General features: G+C 49.8%; 1 protein-coding gene across 2 annotated transcripts in view; it reads left to right on the plus strand.

Annotated features, from left to right (window-relative positions):
- The window catches only part of LOC138467453 (uncharacterized), a 468,769-nt gene that overhangs the window by 346,568 nt on the left and 95,069 nt on the right, over positions 1–27,132 (plus strand). The window lies entirely within an intron of this gene.

The raw sequence follows: 27,132 nt of genomic DNA on the forward strand, positions 1-27,132 counted from the left end.
ACAGTAACAGGACCACTCGCCCCCCCCTCCCTTGGGGGTCAATAACAGAAACTGGGGGTGCAGTGGTCAGTGGGGGACGAACATCCCCCTACTACGCAGACTGAAATAGCACTGTACAGCCAGCATCACTCTCGGGTGCACCTGGACAAAGGCAGGCCCGACCCAATAATATATACAGTGCTCTCCCTCACTGGCCTTACGTATCACTGCAACATTGACGGATGAAGGTGGCCCTCTTTGGGTCCGCGTGACCATAGTACTCTGCATTATCCAGTGGGCCGCGCTGGGGGGGCACGTCTGAGCAGTGCTGCGGGCACTACGCCGCGATGAAGGGTGAGTGGCACTCCCCCCTCTACCCAGAACTACTTCATACAAAGTGAAACTAACACACCACTGGGTCTGTGGCACCTCATGGACCCTTTTCTCCCCTCATCCTCGCGGGTAAACAACTGGGGACTTCCTCAGGTGCACCCTGCTCATAACAAGTACTCACACTGCACAGTGATCCTACCTGCATGCCTGACCTCTCCTGCTGCCCCCAGACCGTCGCCAGGAGGGGGTGGGTGGCCCATACACACGGCGTTGGGTCTCCTACAGTGGCTAACAGTAGCATGCAGTACTGGTGGAGGAGCTGGCCTCACCTGCTCCACCGCAGAGGCACCAAATCGCCTGTCTCCCACACCTACAGACTGCAGTTCCTTGTTGCCCTGTGCCCTCAACTCCACTACCACCCAGGAAAGAACTGGTGGAAGGACGCCCCAGACTTCTTGTGCTAGGCCTTCCCATGACAGCACCATCCATCTGCCGCTGATACACGGAAGCCGCTGCCGGACACGCTGTGCTCCCGGACGAGGGAGAGTCACATAGATCAGGGCCCACGACACCTCGGTTAGATCAAAGCAGAGAATGGCACCACATCAACCAACATCCAACGGAGGCCCCTACCCATAGTGGCGACTCCATAATGGGTGGAAATCGCGGAAGGTGGGGATACCCCAGCGACACAGCGCCAATAAAACAGGATAACGTACCGCCCGTAGTGGTGACCCCTGCGCTAGAATGCTCAATCCTAAAGAGCAGGCGAAGATGGTCCAATTTGCACGCTCTGAGCAAACACAACCCGCCACCCCAACAAACTTAGGCGGCAGCGCAAGTGGATGTAACTCCTTGAACCAAACATTACTGGCATTGAAAAGTAGCACTGATAACCTATGGGCTAAAATAGACGCTCTCACTTGCAAAGTGGACATTTCCGCAATTCAGATAGACAAACTATGCTGGCGCATGACGGAAGTGGAGCAGAGGATTGGGGAGAACCAAGATAAAGTTGCCTCCCTGCAATGTGAGGTTGCTACTTTACAACAGTCAGTGAAGAAGGTGACAGCTAAGAACGAGGACTTGGAGGGGCGCTCAAGGAAAGACAACATACACATTACGGGAGTTCCGGAGTCTACGCACATAGACAACATGGAGAAATTCGTGGAACAACTCCTGATGGACATCCTTAATAACCCTCTGCTGTCAAACATCTATATGGTGGAACGAGCGCACCGATCACTGGTGGCGAAACCACCACCAGGGGCCCCGGAACACCCTATAATAGCTAGAATCTTTTGCTATAGAGACAGAGATGTCATTCTCCAAGCTGCACTGGAGAAGAAATAATTTAAATGGGGCAGCTCCATGATAAGACTCTTCCCAGATTTCAGGCCCGCGGTCCAGGATCAACTGAAAACCTTCCAAGCAGCTAAAAACATGCTGCGAGAAAAAGACATAAGATACTCAATGATGTTTCCAGCTAAACTATGGGTACAGCACAACGGCTCGACAATGTTTTTCACCACACCAGAGGCATCAGAGCGGTCTACTAAGAATCTGCCGGATCCGGGCGGATCATCACAACATCCACCCTGATTTCACCACTATATCCTTTAACCAAAATGTTGCAATGAATCTAATGTTGGGACCAGTCATATGAGGTCCCCAGGGCACTAGTCGATGGATATGGTATACCAGACAATAGGCGTTGCCAAATGGAGCTTACTGGCAGCCCACAGTTCCCCAATCTCCGCATACTCTGCAGATTTGTTTAGTTATGTTCAAGGGAGGACGGTTTGCGAGGGGGTGGGTAGGAAGCCGGTCTGTTGTTTCTGGCGTGGGTGGGTACAGAGGAACAGGACATGGCTTTGGCTGATCAGCCCAATGTTAATAGTTATTAAAGGTATTAGCAACAGAATAGCGACTCGCACGAATCACAGAAAGTCAGCAAGCTCTGACAAGATTGATATTGCAATGCACGATCACACCTCCAAAGTCATAACGTTGGCTGCTAAAACACCACAAGTAATATGGCCACACCCGTAGTGGGGGGAAAGCTAGGGGGACTCTCACAATAATGTCTTGGAACGTAAGGGGATTCACTAACCAGAAGAAGACCCGCCTCAGAGCGAAATACAGCGGAAACCACAGGGTAAATATACTATGTCTACAAGAGACACACCTGACCCGAGGCACGCCTCTCCCCAAACTGGCAGGATGGGGTATTATCAGATACAACTCGTCCTTCACCTCACAATCCAGAGGGGTAGCTATCTACATCCACGGCACCCTGCAATTTAGACTACACGAGCAGATTAAAGACGAGGAAGGTCGGTACATAATGCTAGCGGGGGAGCTACCTGGCACAAAACTCTTACTTATAAATATATATGCTCCCAATACAGACACCCCAGAATTTTTCTGTCAATGCGCCAGACATATCCATAGGTGCCCGGGGTACAAGATTGTTTGGGTGGGCGATTTTAACCTAGCTCTCACACTCTAATTGGACATATCCATAACATCACAGCAGACCCTCCCACAAGCAGCCAAGGCATGGGCCTCTATCTCTGCATACCACAACCTACACAACGTTTGGTGAGACGAACACCCTGATATTGATTACATCATGGCCTCCACCTCCATTGCCAAGAAGGTAACAGAGGCTATCATACTCCCCCAGACGCTATCTGACCACTGACCTGTCCTGGTCCGCTTCCCGGACCTCACAAGCCCACCCCCGGTAAACTCCGGTGGCGGTTCAGAGCCTCGGCCCTGGAGGATGTAGCATTCTGTGCAGAAATAAGCCAAGACATACAGACCTACTTCCAGGCTAATGAAGCGTCAGTACCTGACCAAGGCACGATATGGGTGGCTTTCAAAGTCTACATTGGGGGGTGCTGCATCTCAAAAGAGGGGGGGGGGTACTGAAAGTTCTACGAAGGACCATGAGGATACTGGAGGACACTATTCGGGAACTAGAGAACAAACAGGGTGCCTCAGACACTCCTGAGATCCGCCGAGATCTAAAGACACATAGAGAAGAGCTCATGCAGCTGGCATCCAGGGAGGAAAGGTTCCTGGGCGACCCACTGCTGGCCGCGACGTATGGGGAGGGAGACTGTCCAAGTAGAAAACTAGCCTGAGCCATTAGATCGGAACAACAAACCACCCCCATAGTGGAGGTCGAAGGCCAGAATGGAGTCTCTATAAAGGACCTACAGGGGATTAATAATTAATTTCGGGAGTATTACACTCTATATATACATCACAATATAATTACGGGCATGATGAACTGACACAATACCTAGACAAATTAGCACTGGGTTGGCTGGATCAAGACTAGGAGGGCTTGCTTAATGCACCAATTGCTGAAGAGAGTTCTGCAAAGCAATAAAATCACTTCCTAGTGGCAAAGCCCCTGGGCTGGATGGAATAACAGCAGAGATTTACAAGGCGTATGTAGACTTGTTAGTTCCCCACCTCCTGAGCATGTACGAGGGGCCTATGGCGCGAGATACCATCCCGGAATCTACCAGATCGTGTTGGTGACTGTGCTCCCAAAACCGGTAAAGACCCTCGACAATTGTCATTACACAGGCCACTGTCGCTGACCTATGCCGACAATAAAATTCTAGCCAAGATATTAACAGAATGCCTGCTCCCACACATGTCGGCACTGGTCCTCCCCGACCAGGCTGGATTCATCCCTGGTCGGTCCACCCAGAACAACTTGAGACGGCTATTCACTTTAATGCATAATGTAAATCCGAATGTACCAATGGTGATAGCAGCCCTTGATGCCGAGAAGGCCTTTGACTCCATCGGGTGGCCCTTACTCTTTGAGGTACTTTGGCGATCCGGATTGGGCCTTAAATATATCCGATGGGTCAGATTACTATACACGGCCCCTAGAGCAGCATTATACACGAACGGCATGATTTCGTAGTATATCTACCCCACACGGGGCACCCGGCAGGGCTGCCCCTTTTCCCCGATCCTAATTTTCCCTTGCAGTGGAGCCCTTGGCTTGTCATATCCGGGAACTGCACGCACACTGTGGAATTCGTGTAAACTCGCTCCTTACTACCATATCCTTATATGCTTACGATATCCTTCTCTCTGTCAAATACCCCAGGCAGAACTTAACCCCTATAACTCAAGAAGTGATTATATTCGGAGACTTATCCGGACTCAGAATCAACTGGAATAAATCTGAAGTCCTCCCCCTAACCCCATGTGTGCAGCATACGGAAGTGGGCGATGACTTTCGTTGGTGTTCCCGAGGTTTACGCTATTTAGGAGTCATGGTCTCCACAAAAGTAGATGCCCTATATAAGGATAACTATATAAAAGTGCTAGAAACCCTGGAGCAGAGGGTGGAATTGTGGATATTGCTCCCTCTCTCCCAGGCTGCCCGTATTGCCCTAGCTAAAATGGTTATATTAGCCAAACTCCTATACATTTTTAATAATGTACTAATATGTCCCCCCGCCCAATACTGGAACTGCATCAGGAAAATTATGATAAGACTGGTGTGGGCTGGTAAACAACCTCAGATAGCGTACGATACACTTGCGGGCACTTACGAGCATGGAGGCCTGGAATACCCCGATATACACCTATATTATCTGGTAGCTCAACTACAATATATACCAGGCCCCACACTCCCTATTGGCAAAAGCAGTCATCAGACCTGATGATCTCATGGGTATGATGTGGGGCAATAGAGATACAGTCCCGAGGAGTGAGGTCCAACCCATAGCCGTGACACGTAAAGCGTGTGAACGGGTAAACTAACTACTGGGGACTGCCCCCCCACTACAATCCTGACTTAATGATCTACAAAATAGTTGGTATCACGCTCACGCATGAAAGATCCTTTAGGGAACACTTCCAAATACTGGGGGTACATACTCTGGGAGACCTGCTGCAGGACGGTCGATTTGTGCAGTGGGAAGAACTACGATCCAGGGGTGACCACAATGCTGTGACTTTACTCCAATATTATAGACTCAGAGGGATACTAAAGACCAAATGGTCCGACTTCTTAAGGGCTCCAGCCCACACCCAGCCCAACAACAGGTGTTCAAACCCCCATCCACCAGTAAACTGGTTTCAACCATTTATAAAATGATTAAGAGTGGGAGAGGAGTGAAGAAACAAACATACAATAGTACATGGGAGATCATCCGGTTCTACGTTATTTCGCCGCTGTATTTTTCATTGCGGGTTTTTTCATTGCTGTTTTTTTTCTCCAAAAACTCATTTTTTTCTCGAAAACCTTGTTTTTTTATTTCTTTTTTTTTGGAATGGGTTACCCCGTCAAGCCCCCCTTTTTTAAAAAATGTTTTTATTCCCTTACACCCACAACCATATATTTAATTTTTTAACCCCCCCCCAAAAAAAAAAACAAGTTTTTTTTCGAAATCAAAAAGGGTGATGAAAAAACACGCGATGAAAAATACTGCGGTGAAATGCGTGTATACCGATCATCCTGGCTATCCGACAGAGTGAAGGCCAATGGAAACTCATCAGTATGCAAACCTGTTATCTCTCACTGAATTCTAGACACAGATTGATTCATTACAAATGTATACATCAGGTCTACTACTCCCCCCCATAAACTCTGCAAGATCTTCCCCGAGAGATCCCCCACCTGCCAAAGATGTGGTGCAGAACTTGCAGACTTTTATCATATAGCATGGGCCTGCCCTTGTATTAGGACCTTTTGGGAGAACATTGAGGATGCAATGTCTGTGATGCTCTCCTCGACACAGGCCTATACACCTGCTTTCTGGCTCCTTGCCCTGATCGAGGGGGGATCCCGCACCAAAAAGAAGCTGCTGGGAATGGCCTCAGCGATCGCCAGGTACCTTGTGGCAAGAAAGTGGGACAAGAACAACTCCCCCACATCTAAGCGTTTGTTGGGGAACATGTGTCTGTGTGAGCTTAGGGAAACCAGGTACACCGCAATGCTCCCAATCACCAGCCGCCTGTTTGACTATTGGCCTCCTTTTTTCGACAATATCAATTGGATGCCGCCCAAGCAGGAAAGTTCCCAGGAGCTAGTACATGATGATATGCATAGACTGGTCGCGATGAGGCCTGAACATGATGGGATTGATGTGACCAAGCATTAAAACAAGACACTCATGCACTCACCTGACGTGATACCAACAATGTCGACGGAAGAGCACAGATCCTGGACTCAATATAAAGTGAGCCGTGCAGGGGCAGGTGATTGAAGCCCTCCTACGGCATGTGTCACAGTATAATCTCTCTGCCAACCACCCCGGCACAGGAGCATGCCATGAGGCATGGTTGTATGCCGTGGCACACATGCCAAACGTCATTGCAGCACTGGTTTGCAATCATGTGGCGATGGTGGCCCCCCAGGCACATGAAGAGGTGTACCACAACAGGAAGTACTACTACTCAATGAACGTCCAGGTGACCTGTGATTCAGACCTCTACATCACATGCTACTGTGCCCGCTTCTCTGTTTCCATTCACGATCCCATGGTCCTACACAATAGTAGACAGCCTGGAGAGGCACAGAGGACAATGGACGTGGATAGTGGGTGAGTACAAGTGCCAACACACAATCTCAATGTGCTGCACTACAAAAAAGCATAGTGAAAGGGGGAGGTGCATGGGAACAACAGCAAAATGCATGCCCTGACAAGGCCATGTAGATGCAGGGCCCGCCCTCTCACACACATATGACAGCCGACAACCCACAGGACTAGGACATGATGGACAAGGCTGTATTAGTATGCATATGCACATTGCCACAACGGGCTACCAACATACACACATGGATGCAGGTACCACAATGCAACATGATATATCCCTAATCATTGAACCACAAAGTGCAACCCACCACCAAAGCACAGTAAAACTGGCAGTTGTTCAGCCAAGTACTCGGGTACATGACGCCATCATGGAAGAGACGCAGACACCAGAAACCTGCTGAGGTACAACTAACCAATCATCAGGCTACATGCATGAGAGCAACGTACAGGCCCAAAACAGGCACCATGGCATCTTGCCATAACAATCACAGACCCTGAAAAAAGCAACTGCTGCCAGTGAGCTGGGTGCATGGGGCAACACAACAATGCAAATACTGATGGGTTCCACATGCACATAATGTAATAGCAAGACATGTGGTGCAATGAAACTCATAATTCATGCACAGAATGTCCATCAACACGCTGTAGTAAATGGCATTACATCCACAATGCACTGTGACTGACACCTTTTACCTCTCTCCTTTCAGGTGACTCTGGATACCCCAGCTGCCGTGCTGCATAATACCTATGTGGTATCCACAGATGCTATAGAATGTGGCCTACAATGACACACACACACAGCAGGGCCAGGCTCTGTATTGAGCAGTCCTACCGAAGGCCCATTTCCGCTGCCTGGACCGTACCAAAGGCCTGAAAAGTCATGTTTAGGCTTGAAAAGGTTGGCAACATTGTGCTGGTCTGTGCCATGCTGCACAATATGTGCTTCAGGAGGAATGTCCCTCTACCCCCTGATGTGGACATGCCACCCCCTGAGGAGGCGGATGCCGCTGAAGCAGTGGCATACAGTGGCCGGGATGAGATCAAGCTGGACGAATGGTTATCAGGAACTCATGGACATTTTTTTCTGAGCACATTTCGTTCAGCATGTCATGCACCACTATATATTCTGACATTAAGGATTAAACACATGTACACAAAAGGAATATCCTAGCATTGCTTTAGGTGAACAAATGTTTAATGTGAAATTGTGCAGGCACCCAACACCATCCCCTAACACACCCTCCTCACCTCCTCCTCCCTCCCCACAACACCTTCCCCAACACACCCTCCTCCCTCTCCACAACACCAGCCCCAACACACCCTTGTGCCCGACAACAAACGTCTGATCACTTCCATGGCCTCTTCCTCTTACTGGTGTCCTCCAGAACCTTTGGGGCTAGCAGGCATGCTGAGTGGTGCCTAGGAGTGCTGGCCAGCGAGACCTCTGTGGGGGTGGTGGAGCTGGATTCTCCAGACCCTGGGCCCTGGATGTGCTGCATGATTGCTTGCATGGCCTTGGCGACGGCTGAGATGCCTTCTGTGAGCTCCCGCACCGTCTGACCATAGACAGTCAGGGCAGCAGATGTCGCAGCCACCTGACGTCAGTCGCAGTCCTTGGCCCTGATAATCCTCCTGGTGACACCCTGGACACAATCCCAGATGGCCTGGAGGTGGAGGACCTGTGTATCTGCAAGCGACTCCAGGCGCACCTGGCGCTTCCCAGCGCGTCCAGTCTCCTCACAATTGCCTCATCATGTGTAGAGGACTGGGGATAAAGCACGGTGACCCGTAGGACCTAATGTTAGAGTCACCCAGGGAATCCTACCCATGATGCTGGCTGTCCCACTCAGGTGTCGAGGGCCACTCATGGGCCTGTTGGGCGGTGAAATACACTGTGCCTCCCGCATGCCTGCCAGCAGCTGGTTCTCCAGCCACATCCACATTGGGCGGCTGTTGGGATCATGCACAGGTGCCAGGGTTGCAGTCCCAGTGGCGGTGTCCCCCTCACTGGCAATGGGTGCAGTGCGTGCACTGGCAATGGCAGGTGTGGTGCAGCTGGACCCTGGTGTCGCTTGCCATCCCTTTTGCCTGCCCTTCCCGTTGCTGGCCGGTGCATGTTTTAGGAACATCCCACACATCCCACACATGTGGATTGTAGTGCATGGTCATTTTCAAGCCATTGCCTATGACCACAGCAAGGTGGGTGTAATGGCTGCTGAGTGTGTACACCCCATTGACAGGTGCACTTTTCCACTTGTGCTGTCAAGATGGCCATTCCATGGGGTGGGCTGGGTGCACTATGGCACTTGGCCTCCCTCAGCTCACCTACACTGGACAGGGCTGGCTATAGCTGTGATGATGCCTGGGGTTAAGTAACAGTGGTTTTGCACCTCCCCCCACCATGGGGTTGGGGGGAAGGTGGATGACTGCGCCTGGCATCAGCGCTCTATTTCAGTGTTTGACTCCCTGTTCCTGTGTTCCAGCAGGGAGTACAACACATCAGTAGGGTGCTGTTGCTACACCAGCATGGGGCGGCTGCCCCATGCTAGTCTGGCATCTGCACCTTATTGTAATGACATGCGCCCTGCGCTGGTGCTGGAACACCCAGCACTAGCATGAGAGCGGGGCACATCTCCTTTCAATAGGGTGCATTCACCCACCACGCAAGCTTGCGGGAGCCCTTGAATGATTCCTCCGAGCTGCCTTACTGGTGTCCCTCAGCACCTTTGGGGCTAGCACTCACGCGAGTGGTGCCTAGGGGTGCTGGCCAGCGAGTCCTCTGTGAGGGTGATGGAGCTGCATTCCCTAGACCCTGGCCCCCAGATGTGCTGCATGGCCTTGACGAAGGCTGAGATACATTCTGTGAGCTACTGCACCCTCTGACCATAGACAGGGCAGCAGATGTTGAAGCCACCTCATGTCAGTCACGGTCCAGGGCCCTGACAATCTTGCAGTTGCTCCCTGGACACAATCCCGAATGGCCTTGAGGTGGAGGATCTGTGCATCTGTGAGTGCCTAAAGGTGCACCTGGCGCTTCTCCATCGCATCAAGTCTCCTCACGATTGCCTCATAATGTGTGACTTGGGGAATGGGTTGAGGGCTCTCTAGAGGGCTGGGTCTAAAGCATGGTGACCTGTAGGACCTGATGTCTGAGTCACCCTGTGAATCCTGCCCATGATGCTGACTGCCCCATTCAGGTGTCGAGGGCCTCTCAAGGGCCTGTTGGGCAGTGCAATGCACTGTGCTTCCCGCATGCCTGCCAGCAGCTAGTTCTCCAGCCACATCCATATTGGGCGGCTGTTGGGATCATTTGCAGGTGTCAGGGTTGCAGTCCCAGTGGCGGTGTCCCCCGCACTGGAAATGGGTGCAGTGCTTGCAATGGTAATGGCAGGTGTGGTGCAGCTGGACCCTGGTGTGGCTTGCCATCCCTTTTGCCTTCCCTTCCCGTCGTTGGCCGGTGCACGTTTTAAGGACATCCCACACATGTGGATTGTAGTGCATGGTCATTTTCAAGCCATTGCCTATGACCACAGCAGAGTGGGTGTAGTGGCTGCTGAGGGCGTACACCTCATTGACAGGTGCACTTTTCCACTTGTGCTGTCAAGGTGGCCATTCCATCGGGTGGGCTGGGTGCACTATGGCACTTGGCCTTCCTCAGCACACCTGAGTGCTGGACAGGGCTGGCCATAGCCGTGATGACGCCCAGGGTTAAGTAACAGTGCACCTACCCCACCATGGGGTTGGGGGGGAGGTGGATGACTTGGTGCCTAGCATCAGCGCTCTATTTCAGTGTTTGACTCCCTGCTCCTGTGCTGCAGTTTGCGGAAGCTTGGGAGGAAGGGGTAATGCTAGGGTGGGAGAGAAGTGTGGGGCACAGTGGAGGCATACAAGTGCGGGAGGTAGGACGAGGGGAAAAAGATGGCCCCTGGGGCTAGGAAAGTGCTAAGGGGAGGCCAGGTGGGCAATTGCCAGGGGATGCAGGGAGTGAGGACCACATGCTAAGTGCGAGGACAGAGGTGGACCAGGCTTGGTAGCGATGCACAACCCACTAGGATAGTCGGGGGAAGGGGTCCCGGAAGGGCAAGTGCAGGTTGGGGGGCTAATGGAGTAGACTGGGCGAGGAGGGCCAGGTGCCCTGGAGTACTCGGAAGTGTCTAAGCAGCCAGTCAATGCGGCAGAGGGGGGCATTAGCAAGAGAGGGAAGGAAGAAGAGAAGAGGCAGGTCTTGAGATGCTTTCCAGAACTTACGGATGTCCAGCTCAATCCTGAGAGGGGCAGAGAGGCCCTTCCAGAGAGAGGCTCCTGCCAAAGGGAGAGATTTACCCCGCACCCTCTGCTTGGAAAAGCGTCTGATCTGCACAGGGTTTGAGTTAGAAGACTGAAGGGCTCTAGCATGGAGGTATTTAGGGAGAGACAGTTGGATGTAAAGGGGTCCCAGGCCCCTGAAAGCCTTGTAGATGATGCAGAGGGTCTTGAACTTGACCCTTGCAGCCACTGGGAGCCAGTGGAGAGTTTTAGGGCTGGAGAGATGTGATCCCTGGGCTTAAGGCCCAGTCTTGCAGTCCTATTCTGGATTAGTTGAAGGGGGCAAAGGGAGGATAAAGGCAGATTGAGGAAGAGGCTGTTGCAGTAGTCCAGCCTAGTGTTGGGGAGAACAATCCATCCGGACCAACCAGCGCGGCATTCCTTTCTATATGTGGGGAGTCACTACCCCACCCAATATCCTCATAAACACATAAAGGGACCACTGCCACCGCTCCAGTACCAACTACAATTCACGTGCTGATCACCACCAATGCACCGAATTTTGCGACAATGTACAATCACCCACCACCCAATTTACAATGCCTCCCCCCAGTTTCTACCCAAACAAAAGAACTTAACATTTTTGCAACATACTGATCAACAATACATTATAATACTTGAAACATTTCCCCCCCTCAAAGCCCATGTTGCTGGTTGACTTACATTTCCTATGCTGCACTGGCACTTGCTCTGCTACTGGACACCCCCTCAAGGCGCTTCACCGGACCCCTTCTTCTGCAGGGCTCTCACCTGCCCTCAAGCAGGGTATTTCCAAATGGCCCCCGATGCCTTTAGCCGGTTACGCGTTTTCCGGTGGTCTTCAGGTGCAGGCGAGGGTCCCACAGCTTCCTTGAGTCGGCGGCAGGGAGTGCAGTTCAACGCAGGGCTTGCGCAGGCAGTGCTCATTCACCCATGTTACAATGAGCAATGAGCCTCACAGGGGGCACCAACTTGTTGGGGAGAAGCATGACCCCCACCAGGGCTGTGGGGCCCAGCAGCTATACCCTCACCAGCTATGGGAGACCCCAACACCTTCCATATGGCCCACAGAAATGCAACAGAGACCCCAGCAGGCAGCCACATGTTCCAAACTGCATTTATTTGGGCAGCAAAAAAGAAAAAAAACACGCAGAGCGTCGTGCACATCAAGAGTTCAGGCGCCGTCTCCCTCGGGGCTGGCTTGCAAGCCAGCTTTGTAATCACACTGCAGGCTGACCTCACAGAATTGGATCAGCTCCCAGAAACCTATCTCCTCCTGTTATTGGCTGCTAAGTAATAGGTTACCTATGCAGTCCTTATAGGGAGCCTGATAATTGGATGTTAGACTTTTGAGTCAGTGGGTTGGTTTAGCTGTGCCAGCCCACCATTACCTAATTCTAGCTTGTTGCATTATGAATTTGTTCCCATAACTTTTTAGATGAAACAAGTTTTTTCGCACCTGAGCTCTGAGCGCTCATTGGCCAGGGCTGAGCCATTCTTGTTACAATTATGTTTCAAATGTTGTGCGAGTCTTTGCGAAAATGTTTTTTGTTCCCAGAAAGAAAAGGAAAAAAAAAAAAGAAAACACACTGGGCTTTGGTGCTTTGCAGTGGCTTAGTAGCATTAGTGGAGAATTAAGAAATGTGTGTCTGCAGAAAGCAATGTTATCTGACTGCGCGACCTTGGCTGCTCGTGGGTTTGCGAGGAGCATTGGTGAAGGCATCTGCATGGCTTTACACTGTGCAATTAGACCATGTTAATTCATATAGGCATTTGCAAGCCTTTAAACAGGGATTCTTATGTTTGTAGATTCTGATATTGCTGCATTGGTTGTAATGTAGCATGGAAGTTGCACTGTTGGTGAAGTGGGTGTCTTTCAGCATATTTGTCACCCATGGGTGCGCTGGGGCCTGGTTCAAATGATAAGTGCGCTCCTTGTTCTTCCTGCTGTTCTTCTGTATATGCGCCTGGGGTGAGGGGGCATGGGTTTGATCTCGATTTTCCCTCTTCACTAGAGAGGACCAGAGCTCTGGAGACAGGTGAGGGAAGGGAGAATTCCTCTGAGGAGGTGCAGCTGAAAGTGGGCCTTCTTGGCAAGGTCTGCAATGTGAGGAGAAAAGGAGATAAGTGAAGAGACAAGGTGGAGATCAAGTGGGCCAGAGTGGCAAGATTGAAGGTTGAAGGTTGAAGAGCCAGGTCGAGTGGATAGAGTCCTGAGGGACGCCGCCTTCAGGGAGCCAGCAGATGCCTTGCCAGAGCTTTATAATCTCCCATTTCCTGGACCAGTTAGGCCTCATGCTTCATTCCAAAGAGTGATGGATGGTGAAGATGGTGAAGACCTTGCGATTCTGTATCCCCACTTGGCCTGAGGTCCAATATGACCTGACGGATATCTCTGAGGGAGACCTTATTGCCGCTGCTGCTTCCATGTGGTGGGCATGGGAGAAACCAGCATCCACAAATGCGGTTGAGGAGGACCTTGCGAAGAAACATCACCCAGCTCCCTCTGATCCACGTTTCCTTGCCACACATCCATTGCCCGAGAGCTTAGTGGTGCAGGACGTGATTATGGGCTTGAAGTCCATCTCTGGCATCAGGGAGTACAAGAAGCTGAAAATGCTGCTTGTGCCTAGTGAAGTATACCTTCGGTCTATGCACAGGGTCTTCACTGAGCAATTGGCAGTGGCTGCAGCTTCTCTCATGAGGGAGAAGATCAGTGTCTTCCCCTACCTGTACGATTGGCTCATGAATTCCCGCACCCTAGACCTGGTGTCGGAACATCTGTGCCTCACATATAGTCTGTTGCACAGTTTGGTCTTCACCCTGAACTTCAAAAAGTCCCATGTCTCGCTCTCCCAGTACCTCTGCTCCATCAGATCAGTTTTGTAAACCCACCTGGACAGGGCTCTCCCTCCTGAGGATCAGGTTGCGAACATCCTCCATATGGTAAATGTCTTCCATGCACAGAGAATGGTCCCTCTGTCAATTCTCTGCTTATGAGGTTGCTCCTGTGGCAGTTCTATGTCACTGGTTTCGGTTCCAGGATAGCTTGCAGGTCTCAGACAACGTGCCTCATCATGAGTTGGGTGGTAGCCCTTAAATGTGATGGTAACGCTAATTAAGCCAGCGCTCATAGTGCAGAAGAAACACTATTGGGGAATGGGGCTTAACTTCCTTATGGCTATTCATGATCTGGCGCAGTAGCAGTAACGCTATTGGCGTTGGCAGTATTACCGCCAGGATACTGCCAAGGCCCTGATGAGGTCCGATGTATTGTATTTTGTTATTTATACAGTGCTCTTTCCCCACTTGTGTGGCCTCAATGCACTTTTTTCCTTGGTTGGAACGCCCTTGGTGACCGTAGTCAATGTGGTTGGAAATTATAGGGAGCTTAGCTTAGGAGAATGCATGTGTGTATGTTGCCGTTCTAAGACTTGGGTGGCTGGCAAGGCTCGACTAACCAGTCCAGGAGCGGTCAGACACATGGGTGAGTGCTGTTGGTGGTTAGACATAGATTTCTATTGTTGAGAGAGTCTATGTGCGGCAAGCTATACCGGGTTCCTTTTGGGTGGTGGTCGCTGTATGCTAGTGACAGAGTTGTTGAGGTACGTCAGGTGTTTCAGTCTGGACCGCTATATGTTAACTAGAGCGGATGTGCTTAGCTGTAGTCAATCGTGCATGGATGATTGGCCGTGCCTGCGGCCTGTGTCCACACTAGTGGTGTGAGATATACGTACCGTAGGCTGCGAGACTGATCGGCTGTGGCAATATTTGTCCAGGTCTCTGTGTAGCAGTCCTTCCCCAGCACCTGTAGCATTGCAGTCTTCCCACAATGCACATCTCTCACTAGAACCAGCTTACACCTCACAACTGTGGGGGTTTGAGGGCTGTGCCTCTCCTTCATGCTGGACCTGTCCTCAGGGTCTGCTCTGCTGTGAGGCACTCTGCTGCCGTTCCCCAGTGTACTCGGGTGCTGCTGCTGCTCCCCTAGCTGTGTGTCTTAACATCTTGTGTAGGGGTCCTGCAAGGCAACTTGCTGAGAGGGGTGTTGCTTCAGTAACCCTGGCCAGAACTGACTGTCATCACGGGACATTGCTGGAGGTCCGTGGCGCTTACCTGCCAGATAGTACGGTTAATGGTCTCTAGTCTCCTACAGAATTTCTAGAACACATTAATTTCGCTGGAGCCTTGGGTGATCCGGCTGGCCCTGATTGCCTTCCTTCCTTCCATGTGAGGCAAGACTGCTGGTCTTGAGGGACAGCAGAGTCGTCATGCACTACCTCAACAAACCAGGTAGAGGGGGGTAATTTCTTCTATGCAGGGAAGCAATGAGCGTGTCTTTGTGTGCTCTGAAGAAAGACGTGTTTCTAAAGGTGGGCCATCTTGCTCAGACCAAGATCCTTTAAGCGGATGCTCTGAGCAGACAGACTTTGGCCTCCGTCTTCTCCTGTTGGAAGACTACTCAAGTGGCCCTCTTAGCATCTTTGTGAGCATGAAGTGTGAGTTTTTCTGCTCCAGAGACTTTTCTCGGCAGGGATCTCCAGGTGACGAATTGACAGTCAAATGGAACTTCTATCCACTCTGTGTTCCCACCTGTTCCTGCCATGCTGCTAGTTCTCAGGAGACTGCAACAGTTTGGCTCCACTTTGATTCCTTGTCGCTTCATACTCTGCGCGGAGGACATGGTGCCTGGAGTTTCTTGATATGTCCATCTGCCATTCATAGTCCCTCCCAGCAAGAGTGGACCTGCTCTCCCACTTGGGGCGGGGGCAGGAGGAGAGGCTGGTTCTCCATCCAAGCCTGAGCATCCTGATCCTGCTAAGCTTCTTGTAGGCTGAGATATAAGTAGTGGGACTTGTCAGATGACTTCCTGGATATACACCTTTCCGCTCAGAGGCCGGCCACCAAGTACATTTATGTCAGCAGGTTGCATACGTTTTTGCTTTGGTTTCTAGAGAGATGTCTGCACTCTGTCATTTGTCCAACTTCCTCTCTTCTAAGTTTCCTACTTTTCTTGGCCTGAATGAGCCTGCAAATGAGCACTGTGAAGGGGTACTTGGCTGCCATTTCGGTCTTTAAGGGAACCCCTGAACAAGGCTATTTCTTCACAATCCACTGTTATGCAGTTTTTCCAGGTTTTGTTCAGCCTGTTTTCCCCATGCCAGTTTGTTCCTTTTGTTTGAATTTAGTTTTGACTTTCCTCATGCAGGATTTGTTTGAGCCACTGCATTCCCTGTATTTTAAGAATACTCACACTTAAGTCGATATTCTTGGTAGCCATTACTTGGTGAGTGTGCGCCAGCTGTTGTCTGGTAAGCCTCTCTACTTGGTGTTTTCCAAGGAGAAGGTGACTGAGAGTGTGACCGGCGCTGCAGCTACTGTTTTTTATCTCTCTCAGAAGATCCATCTTCATGTGTTCTTCCCTCTGCCTCACCCTTCGAAGACTGAGGAGCGATCCCATTGGCTGGCCTACTTCAGGCCCTCAGCCCCTATGTCTCTAGGATGAGAGATATCAGGAAAGATGACACGCTCTTTATGGTTTATGCTGGTGCACATGTTGGCAGGTCTGTGACTAAACAGACCCTTTCAAGATCAGTTTTATTACTAAAACAAGCATTTACACTTGCACAATAGTGCCTTTTTATACCCATAAAAAGAAACATACCAAGACTGCTCTCACTCCTTTTGCTTAGCACTTAAATGTATTTATTCTCATATAGAAATGATATATGAGCATTAGAAATGGTAGCCAAACAATTTACAGTCCCTAATATTAGCCTTAATGTTGTTGCATATAGCTATACAATTCCGTTCTTCTACTCGCTTGTATAAAACTAAAGCAACCTACAACCAATTAACAACGCGTGTAGCCATATAAAATGTGACACAGTAAAGCTGATTAAATTATAAGGGCTAAAAAGAATTATCAAACGTCAGTGGCTTCTAAAAGCAGTTACCTAAAACAATCTAAAGCAATCTATTAAAAATACTGGTAAAACATTTTAGTCCACCTGTTTGGACTCTTGTGCCCACAAGTGCATTGATGGGTCAACGTACCCTGGCTCAAGAAATACCAGAGGGAGACAAGATATTAATGTGAGGAACACAAGAGGCCTGGGTTGCTCGTGCTAGTTGCCACCATGTATGTGTCCAATGTCTGTCAAAATGTCTAAAATTCATTAACGGATTATTCTTTTAATCAAGCATAGGTATTAATGTGGTATGTAAAATTAGTTTCCCAAAAACAGTGTCTCACCAGCACAAAGGATAGTTGAAAAGGGTTTGGAGCTCAGGGGCAACACGTTTGTCTTGGAAGCAAGACAATTCAGAGCAACACAGGTTTGAATTCCTGTCACATGCTTAGAGACTGGACTCCGGTTTGAAGCACGTTCTAAAACATACAAAAAAGGTAGCAGACGCCCCTCTCTAGATAGAACATGGCATGATGACCTGTTCTGTGGTTTTTCCCCACTTTGAGAACCTGCAGCCATCGCTTTTTGCTCACTGTACATTTTACAAAGGAGGAATATCGCTTTGCATATCAGTCTTTATCCCGCCCACAAGCGCAGTCCAGCAGCGAAATGCCAGGCAAACCTCTTTTGAACAAGAGTACCAACAGCAACCCCAGACACATGTTTCAGCCTTGTTGGGCCTCATCAGTGAGGTGGAGCTGTGCCTCTCTGAGCACAGTGAGCAAGGGGTCCACGTCTGGGTTCCCCCAGGTAACTTAGGGTGACCAACCCCAGGTTCCTTGCAAAAATACAAAACAGGTAGCAGGCACCCCTCTCTAGAAGGAACATGGCATGATAACATATTCTGTGTTTTTTTTTCCCACAGTGAGAGTCGGCAGCCATCACTTTTTGCTCACTGTACTTTTACAAAGGAGGAATAGCCATTTGCATATCAGTCTTTGTCCTGCCCACAAGTGCAGTCCAGCACCGAAATGCCTGGCATTTGTGGTGGAAGGGTACTGCAAGTCTGGCTGAGAAATCCCTCTCTGCTCTTGATCAACGAGTTGAGTGCAGATCCGCCAACATAGACCTAACCTTACCCAGTGAACCTAGGACATCTACTACCTGCAAGGACTCTGGGGCTGGAGCCCGTGGCACCACCGGGGAGTCTTTATTCAGGACCCTGGACCTTTGGAATATAATTTCACTGTTCAGCTCCCTCAAGGCAGCGGGGTTCCCTACACCCTTTATCCACTACTCCTTCAGGAGGGGCTATCGAGACGTCCCTGAAAGCAGCCAATGATGGCAAAACATCTCAAACCCCCCAAAAATGCAGCTATCTCTACGATGCTCCTTCCACCAGACAAAGGAAAGAAGCCCTAAGCCTCTAAATCAGTTTTACCAACATCCCCAGAAGGAACCACACAACTTGCCACCAAAAGTGACATCCAGGCTTTCATGTCAGACATGAAGTCAGAATTTTGATTGAGCAAAGTCACCAAAGAGTTCTGGAGGTCGAGCAGAGGGTAGGGGAGGTGGAGGACCTAACCCAAGAACATGCTACGCCCCTCGTGGAAATTCAACAGAACATCCAAACCCTAATGAACAAAAATTAACTTTTGGAATATGAACAGGAGGACCTGGAAAATAGGGCCCGCCGGAACAACATACGTATTCGTGAGGTGCCTTCCTCAGTCCCGGATTGAAACCTAGCGGAATATGTGGGGGACCTATTCCAGGCTCTTCTTCCAGATCTTGAAAAATCCCAACTTGCCTTGGATCGCACTCACAGATTGCGCCCCCGCCGAGGAGTGGACACGGGCTCCCCCCCCAGATGTCATCACTCGGGTCCACTTTTTCACAACCAAAGAAGCAATCATGACGGTAAACCAAACATGTGCTGAACTATCGTTTCAGGGGTCCCCCCTCCAGATTTTTCAAGATCTAGTCCTCGCAACTATACAGAAATGAAGAGCCCTGCGCCCGCTGACACTGTTCCTTCGTGATCAACATGTTAAACTATCGGTGGCTATTTCCAACTGCACTTCAGTTCGCCTACAAATGGGTGCCCCGAACGATTGGGCACCTGGAGGACGCCAAAATGATCCTGCATCCTACCTCACCTGAACTAGAAGAAAACCCCTCCCTCAGTTCTCCTGGTGGCACTGCGGATAATCTCCCCCCGAAACCGAGACGAGTGGCCTGGACTAAAGTCCAGAAGGACCAGAAATTCAAATGATGCATTGGCAAGACCTAGAGGTCCGGAAAGGTGGGGAATACAAACATGCAGTCACTACATCGCGCCCATTCGCTGGTCCCTGATGGTGGGCACACGGATACCGCAACAAAAGAAAACGCACAACGGCTCTTTTTTTCGATGCAGGCTTCACACGGCCAATGCCCAACTCCGAGGTGAATGTCGCCTTTAAACCCTTGGAGTGATTTGACTGCAACTCTGTTTCAGTTTGTTGGGGGCTTCGTGAGTCAAAAATGTTCAAAGCTCTCTAAGTTTATAGTTGTAGCTTTAAGTTTGAAGCCTAAGTTAAAACCTCGGTTGCACCACGATGCCAGGACAAAGGATAACATGAATGGCGACAGATCCACACTTGACCCCCCAGCCCACCTTGCTTGAAGGACACAGGCACACCGGAGGAACCCCCACCACACCACCAGATGCTGAACTTTATTTCATGGAACTTTAAAGGCTTGAATGCCCCCTCCAAATGAAAGTCGGTCTTGCAGCGCCTTCTGGACTTGAAGGGGTCAGTGGTCTTCCTGCAGGAGACCCACTTGCTGCCAATTGACTTTACCCGTCTCCGCCACCAGCAATTCCCTCACCAATATATGGTCTCCAGTGGAGCTAAAAAGGGGGGGACAGGGATTCTCCTGGCCAAAGGAACCCATTTCAGGGTACTTGAAACACCCTCCTGCCCTGAGGGTCAGTACTCGGCAGTCAAAGGCCTCATATTTGGACAACTCTATTCACTTATCTCGGTCTATGCCCCTAATGAAAGACAGGAATCATTCTATGCAGCACTAAGTGACAGAATCTCCCATTCATGGAGGGCCAGATAGTCATCTGGGGAGACTTCAACGGGGTCCCAGACCCCCTATGGGATAAATCACACTCGCCAGCCCCCAGAGACTTTAAGATTGCAGCTGGTCTTCTCCACTTCTTTTGCACTCTGGGGATTGTGGACGCTTGGAGGGTCCTACACTAAGGTGTGAAGGACTTCTCCTCTTTCTCACATGTGCACCGAACATCCTCCCAGATAAATCTCCTGCTAACCTCACCACGGATCCTCACCTTTGTGGACAAAGTAATAATAGGTACAACGGTACTCTTGGACCATGCCTCAGTTAGGCTAAACTTAAGGTCGCACAATCCGGAACCTCCTCCTCGACGCCGATGGCACTTATATGACCTGCTCCTCAATGACATGTCTATGAGGGACTCCATAGCCAGAGTAATCCAGAACTATTTTCAAGAGAACCCGACCAAGGATACTTCACCGGCGAATACCTGGGATGCTATGAAGGCTGTGGTTAGGGGCAAACTGATTGGCCATGGAGCGGCATACCATAAACAGAAGCGACAGGTGCGCATGAAACTGGAAGAATTGATCCGTGACGCAGAAATGTGTCATAAATTTGCAGACGAAACAGCACACACGCTGGCCAAAACTAAACAAAGTTACTATGCCAAAAACAACAAGGCGAACAAACATTTGGTGCACAAGTTAGCGAAAACAAGGAGAAGAAATACGATCATAGGCCTGCGGGACTCACAAGGCCACATCCACTGCGAGGAACATGCAAAACTGCAGCTGGCCGCCGCCCACCTTTCCAACACCATCCCAGCACTGCCCCGTGACCAAACAGCGCAAAGGGACTACCTGTGAGACGCCACCCTTCCGCAGTTGCGGGAAACCAACATGGAGGAACTAGACGCTCCCATCACAGGTGAGGAAGTGGAGGAGGCCATCAAATCTCTGAAAACCAGGGCCCGGGTCCAGGTGGCTTTACAACCCGGTTCTACAAACTGTTCTGCCCGCAGCTGTCTGCTCCTCTGCTTTTTAATTCCTTTGGTGCCTCGGACTCCGTCACGCCCTCCATGCAGGAATCAATAACTGTCTTGCCGTTCAAGCCCGGTAAAGACCCGAGAGATAACTGTTCTTACAGAACTATCTCTTTATTAAATTTCGATGCCAACATCTACTCAAAGATACTGTCAAACCGATTGGCAGCGGTCTTCCCTAAATTAATCGACACTAACCAGACGGAATTTATACATAATGGGTCCACCAGGGACAATATCCGAAGAGCTCTTAATTTGATAGACATAGCGGCCCAAGACCCCCATAAATTAGCCCTTCTAGCCGTAGATGCCTCCAAGGCCTTCAGCAAAGTGGATTGGTCTTTCCTACGACTTACATTAGAGGCCTTCCACTTTGGTCCCGGCTTCCGTAACATGGTCCTAGCCAACTATCACTCTCCCAAAACCCTGCTCCGGGTTAATCAGAATTTGTGAAGCCCCATCCCTTTGTCATGTGGCACCAGACAAGGCTGCCCCTTGTCCGCGCTCCTATTTGCTCTAGTAATAGAGCCATTTGCCCAACGAGTCCGAGAAGACCCGCAGTCAAAGGTCTGTCGATAGGCGCCTCGCAACATAAGGTCTCGCTTTACGCGGACGATGTGCTACTGTCCTTGACATAAATCCACTCCTCTTTGTTGTCCCCCCTCACAGAACTGCACAGATTTGGGGAGGTTGCAGGTTTTGCCATTAACTTTGGGAAATCAGCGGCCCTGGGGATAGGACTGAATTCTGGTGATTTAGAGGACATTAAACCCCTATGCCCAATTCAATGGAACCGCAAATCCATACCTTATCTTGGAGTCCAACTCCCGGCCAGTCCAAAAGATATATTCCCATTGAACTTTCCTCCTCTTTTCAAAGAGCTGGAACAAGACCTTGAGCGATGGTCCTCGCAAGAAATATCCCTCTTTGGGCAGCTCACAGCCTGTAAAATGAACCTCCTTCCACGGTTCTTATATGCATGCGCCTCCCTACCTACTAAAATCCCTGTGCCTCCCCTCCTGCGATTGCAAAGGAAAATGCTCAGATTTATATGGAGGGGTAAGAAGCCAAGGATATCCCAAAGAGTGATGATGAGCAACGCTCGCTTGGGTGGCCTGGGGGTCCCTGACCTTTGAAAATATCATAGGGCATCTCAATTGACGCATTTCCAAGCGTGGTGCTCTCCAGACAGCCCTGCAAAATGGGTCAGACTAGAGCAGTCCCGACTCCCACTCCCTCTCTACTTTCTCCCATATATCCCATCTCCTTTTTGAAGGTCGTGGATGAAGATTCTGGCCTCCACCAGGTCCACTCTGAGTGTTTGGGATGGGACATTGAGGTCCAAGGGTATTCCACGCGGCCTAGGCTCACACTCACCAGTCTTTCATAACCCAGCCTTTTCCCCCGGACTTCAGCCATCAAACTTTAAGAATTGGGTGGCGGGAGGACTGAAATTCCTGGGGCAGCTTTGATATGAAAACAGCCAACCTCGCACCTTTGAGGAATGTAAACTATCTTTCCAATTAGTTGAGACTGATAGATTCACCTATGCACAGCTTCGACACTGGTGCTCTCACCCCGCGGTCTGACAGGAAGCCACGCGAGACTCCAGCCCCCTGTAACTTACCCTACAGGAGCTACCAATGAGGGGTGAGATCTCCAGGCTCTAAAAACTCCTATATGATGACCCTCTTTCCTCCAGACCCCCTTATATGCTACAACGGGAAACTGACCTGGGCCTCTCACTGGATGATCAGATCTGGGGGGACATATGGACTACAGCCCACTCATCTTCCTTCTGCATTACTACCAACCGTGAATGCGCTTACAAATTGCTCCTCCGTTGGTATTACCCTGCGACACGCCTCCATCAGTTCAACCGAGCCATTAGCCCCCTATGTTGGTGTAAATGTGGGCAGCCTGGGTCTTTCTTCCACATGTGGTGGACCTGCCCCATAATGCAAGCTTTTTGGAACCAATGTATTGCCACCATTAAGGAAATCACTAGAGTAACGCTCCCCAATAAACCTGAAGTCATCTTACTAGGGGTACCGGCACCAGGGTGCTATCCTAGGTCCGGGAAGACTGCCAAACTTCTTACGCAAATGCTACTAGCGGTGAGAATCACAATGGCTCGGATGTGAAAGTCCATTGAGGGCCCCTCCATAATCCTATGGTGGATCAAACTATGGGACATTGTGGTAGCCGAAAAGGTCACTGTGACCAGAGCAGGCCTCCTATACCGGTTTACTGATATATATCCCCCCTTCTGGAGTATGACCAAAAGTTCCCAACACTGATTTATAAGCCCCGGATTACTCGATTGGCCCTGTATGAGGACAGGGAGCCGGAACCCCGTAACCCTATCTAGAACGATCAAGGGGACATTTCACCGGTGAAGCAGGGATGGGGGGATACCCAGGGGTACCAGAAATGTTGTTATATAAACCAGTCGGTCGTCAAAGTATGCCATGCCATGTACTGATGTATGTCCTGCTTTTTTTGACTGTTTCCACTGTGCAACCGTTTCAAAAATAGACACGTAAAAATAAAAACATAGAAAGAAATGCAGCCCCCTGGTGTGAAGGCCTGGTTCTCTGATAATGGATGTGCCTCTTGTTTTTTGTTCCCAGCCTGTGTCCTTTGAAGTGGCTGTTCTGGGGGAAAGACTGTTACTTGTCTCTTACAAACGAACAAAGAGAAGTAATCAGACTGTCAGTCTAGAAAAATGGATACCTCTCATATGTAATGGCAAACGTATTTTGATGGCCGTGGGCCAACCGTCTCATGCACGATATGACAGACATATAGGTTTCCAAGTTTGCCAATGAACGGCCATTTTGTTGTAACAAGAATCGCCATTTTGTTTTCTAACCATTGCTCATTGCTTTCTGTTCTTATTGCTTTGCAGTACATTTTCTGCTTACACTGCTCGACTGTAAAACATTGTTGTCTGCACATAAAAGGACAAGGCCGCAGGGCCGCGAGGATAACAAGAGTTTGTTGAAACACAACGTAGGCAGCGCCAGGAAGAATGCCCGGCTCCCTCCCGAATGTAGCCTTGAAGCAGAGCTGCAGGGCATTTAATCATTTCGCAGCTGCCAGCCAGTCTCGTTATATGGTAGAATATGTTTAGAATAAAGCAGGTAAAGGCGTGAATTATGCTCTTCTTACTGCCCCCCTTTACTGAGCCCTGTTAGAGCGTGTCGGCTCCAAGGACACGAATAACACCTCATAGATAGCAAGGTCTGGAATGCAACTCTTCCCCCGTATGTAGCTCGCTTCCAAGAACAGAAGCCCTGTGTTCTGTTCAACAACTCAAAGATGCCTCCGCACTTACAAATTGCATATTGTTACTAGAATAGATATTTGAAGATGTCATAATTGTCGAAAGTGTCCATCATCACACAGAGTTCAAAGAAACCCAATAAAGGGGGGTATTAAACATGTCATAGCTGATTGTTTGATATGCATTTTGAATATATGTAACTGATGTACGTAATTCACTCTCTTGTGTCCCTTGAGGTCTAGAGATACACGTCGCGGGGCGTGAGACCGAGTTGGCCAACTGAGACTTTTTGCTTTCCAATAAACCCTAGCTTTGGGAATACAACCTCGTGTCTGGCGTATCTATCGTGTGTGGTGACTCGCCTTGTTTCCATATACGTAAGGGACCCCTAGGGGCCCCTTTCAAGACAAGACTAGCCCTGTCAGTGGACAGAGGTGGGCGTTGTCTGGGAGGAATACACATAATCCTTCCCTAGCTGAACTGGGCCGCAGGGCTGTCACATGTGCGAAATTAATTTAAGGAGGCTGGGATAGATCTGAAAGATGCTGGCCATCAAACCCTAACTCGTGTATGGCTTGTATTTACAGTTTTGTATGCCACCAGGACAACATCCTCAGGGTTATGTAGTTTTTGGAACGGGTGCATATTTTAAAAGGAGCTCCTGTGCTGCAGAGACTTGGGTGTCACTGTAGCTGTCAAGAGGGCACCCGTGTCCTCTGAATCTGCTCTGTGCCACTTGTAAAGCAGGCACTGCAAATCAGGATAGTGATGTAGCAAGGCAAAGGTACACACTATGCGTATGGTGTGGATCTTATGAAAGGGGAATCCGATTGGCAGATTTCCCTTTCAGAGATGGATTTACCTGCATCATTTTATTATTTAATAAAAATCAAAGATGCCAGAGCTTTCACACCCCTGCCAGATGGCAATTCATCACAAGGTGAGCTAGGCACTGAGCAGCTAACCCCACAGTATAAGAACAGGCAGAGGGGAAATGCAGAGTGTGGGTTGTATGAGTGAGGTCAAAGGAGGAGCTGTAAGGGGACCAAGAGACCAGGAAGAAGGAGGACAGCAGAGCAGAGTGCTGGAGAGTTGGTGGTGGAGTTCATAAAAGGTGAGGTATTTCAGAAAGTGTGGTATATTTGGTGCATAGAATAGTGAGAGTGCAGTGGAAAAGGCAGCAGTGGTAAAGAGAGAGAGAGAGAGAGAGGTAGCTGTGAGGGTAGTAATAGTGGTGGTGTGGGGCGAGTAGCAGTAGTGTGAAAGAGGGAGTGTTGTAATGTGGAGAAGGTAGAGTGGCAGTAGTGGGAAGAGTAATGGTAGGAGTGGGAGGAGTGCAGTTGTACAGGAGGACGAAGGGTTGCGGGGAGGAGTGCTAGAGTGGGTGGTTTGGGAGAAGAGTTAACATCAAAGAAGGAGAAAGAAACAACAGAGGGACAGGTGAGACGGATGTGGGCAGGAGAGAACGTGGGTGGAGTTAGTAGGACACAGGAGAGTATGTGAGTGTTACCTTTCTGATTCTGCACTTTCTCTTGGTTTCTCTAAGATTCATCGGATGCAAAGAGACTGGCCTACAGGCTTGCCTAAGACTGGCCTAACAGCTGAACACCCATGCCAAGCGATGTCGCAGAGCACAGCACAGCTGAGCTGTGGAATGCTGTGATGCCTCAAACTGCCGGGCATGAAGACCCCCTCCTGAAAAGTGCACAGTGATGAAGCTGCTCGATCAAATCCCAAGGCTGCCAGAGTCTGCCTCACTGAAAACAGCCTGCACTTACAAAATGTAATTTCTTCCTCCTGTTCTGTGAAATTACCTGTTTGTTATCATACGTGCAATATACAGGCTGGTTTATGGGTGGAGAATAGATTTAGCTACTGCATTGTAAACAAGGATGAGCCAGGCCTGGTAGGGGCAGAGCCGAATGCAGCCCTCCTATGTACTGGTGTGTCTTGGCATTATAGCCCATTTCTCTCTACTTCTGGTCTCCTGTGTATTATTTGTGTCCAAGTGCTGAGTGTCTGCTGTGCCTGAGGTGGCGTGGGGGAGCAGGACGAGCCTGTAACAGGGAGAATTGGTGTAGTAAGCGGATAGAGTACTGGAAGATCAGCCTTCACACACCAGAACTAACCATTAGTAGTGTGATGCCAGGAATAACCTCCTTTAGGGAGTAGGTCAGACAGCACTCAGGGAGCTATCTGTATTTAAACCAGTCTTGGGCAGTAGGGGTTACCAAGCAGTAGCACTAACGAGAAGTAACGGACACACGTGGACTATGGTGGAAATCTCAAGGGAGACGAGAGAGAGGACAGACCTAGCGCCATTTTTGCAAAACCCCTTTTCCAGCCAGTGCCCTTTATTTGCCTTGCTATCACAATTTCTCCAAAGAGCAGCCAATACTTTGTTATTCATGTCAATAAAACACTTGAAACTTCCTGGCAACTCCTTAGTTATTCAGGCCATCTGTGATAGGGTGGCCAGACGTCCGGTTTTGCCGCGACTGTCCTGGAATTGGGTGCTCTGTCCCCCTTTCTCAAAATTAATTTTTCAATGGTAAATGCAGTGGTCCTGGTTTTTGGAAGTAGGTCTTTATAGTTAGCAGCCAGGAGTGCACAATCTCACACAGAGCAAATGCT

The sequence above is a fragment of the Ambystoma mexicanum genome, chromosome 4q (assembly GCF_040938575.1).
Source record: "Ambystoma mexicanum isolate Mex_15411 chromosome 4q, UKY_AmexF1_1, whole genome shotgun sequence".
NCBI lineage: Eukaryota > Metazoa > Chordata > Amphibia > Caudata > Ambystomatidae > Ambystoma > Ambystoma mexicanum.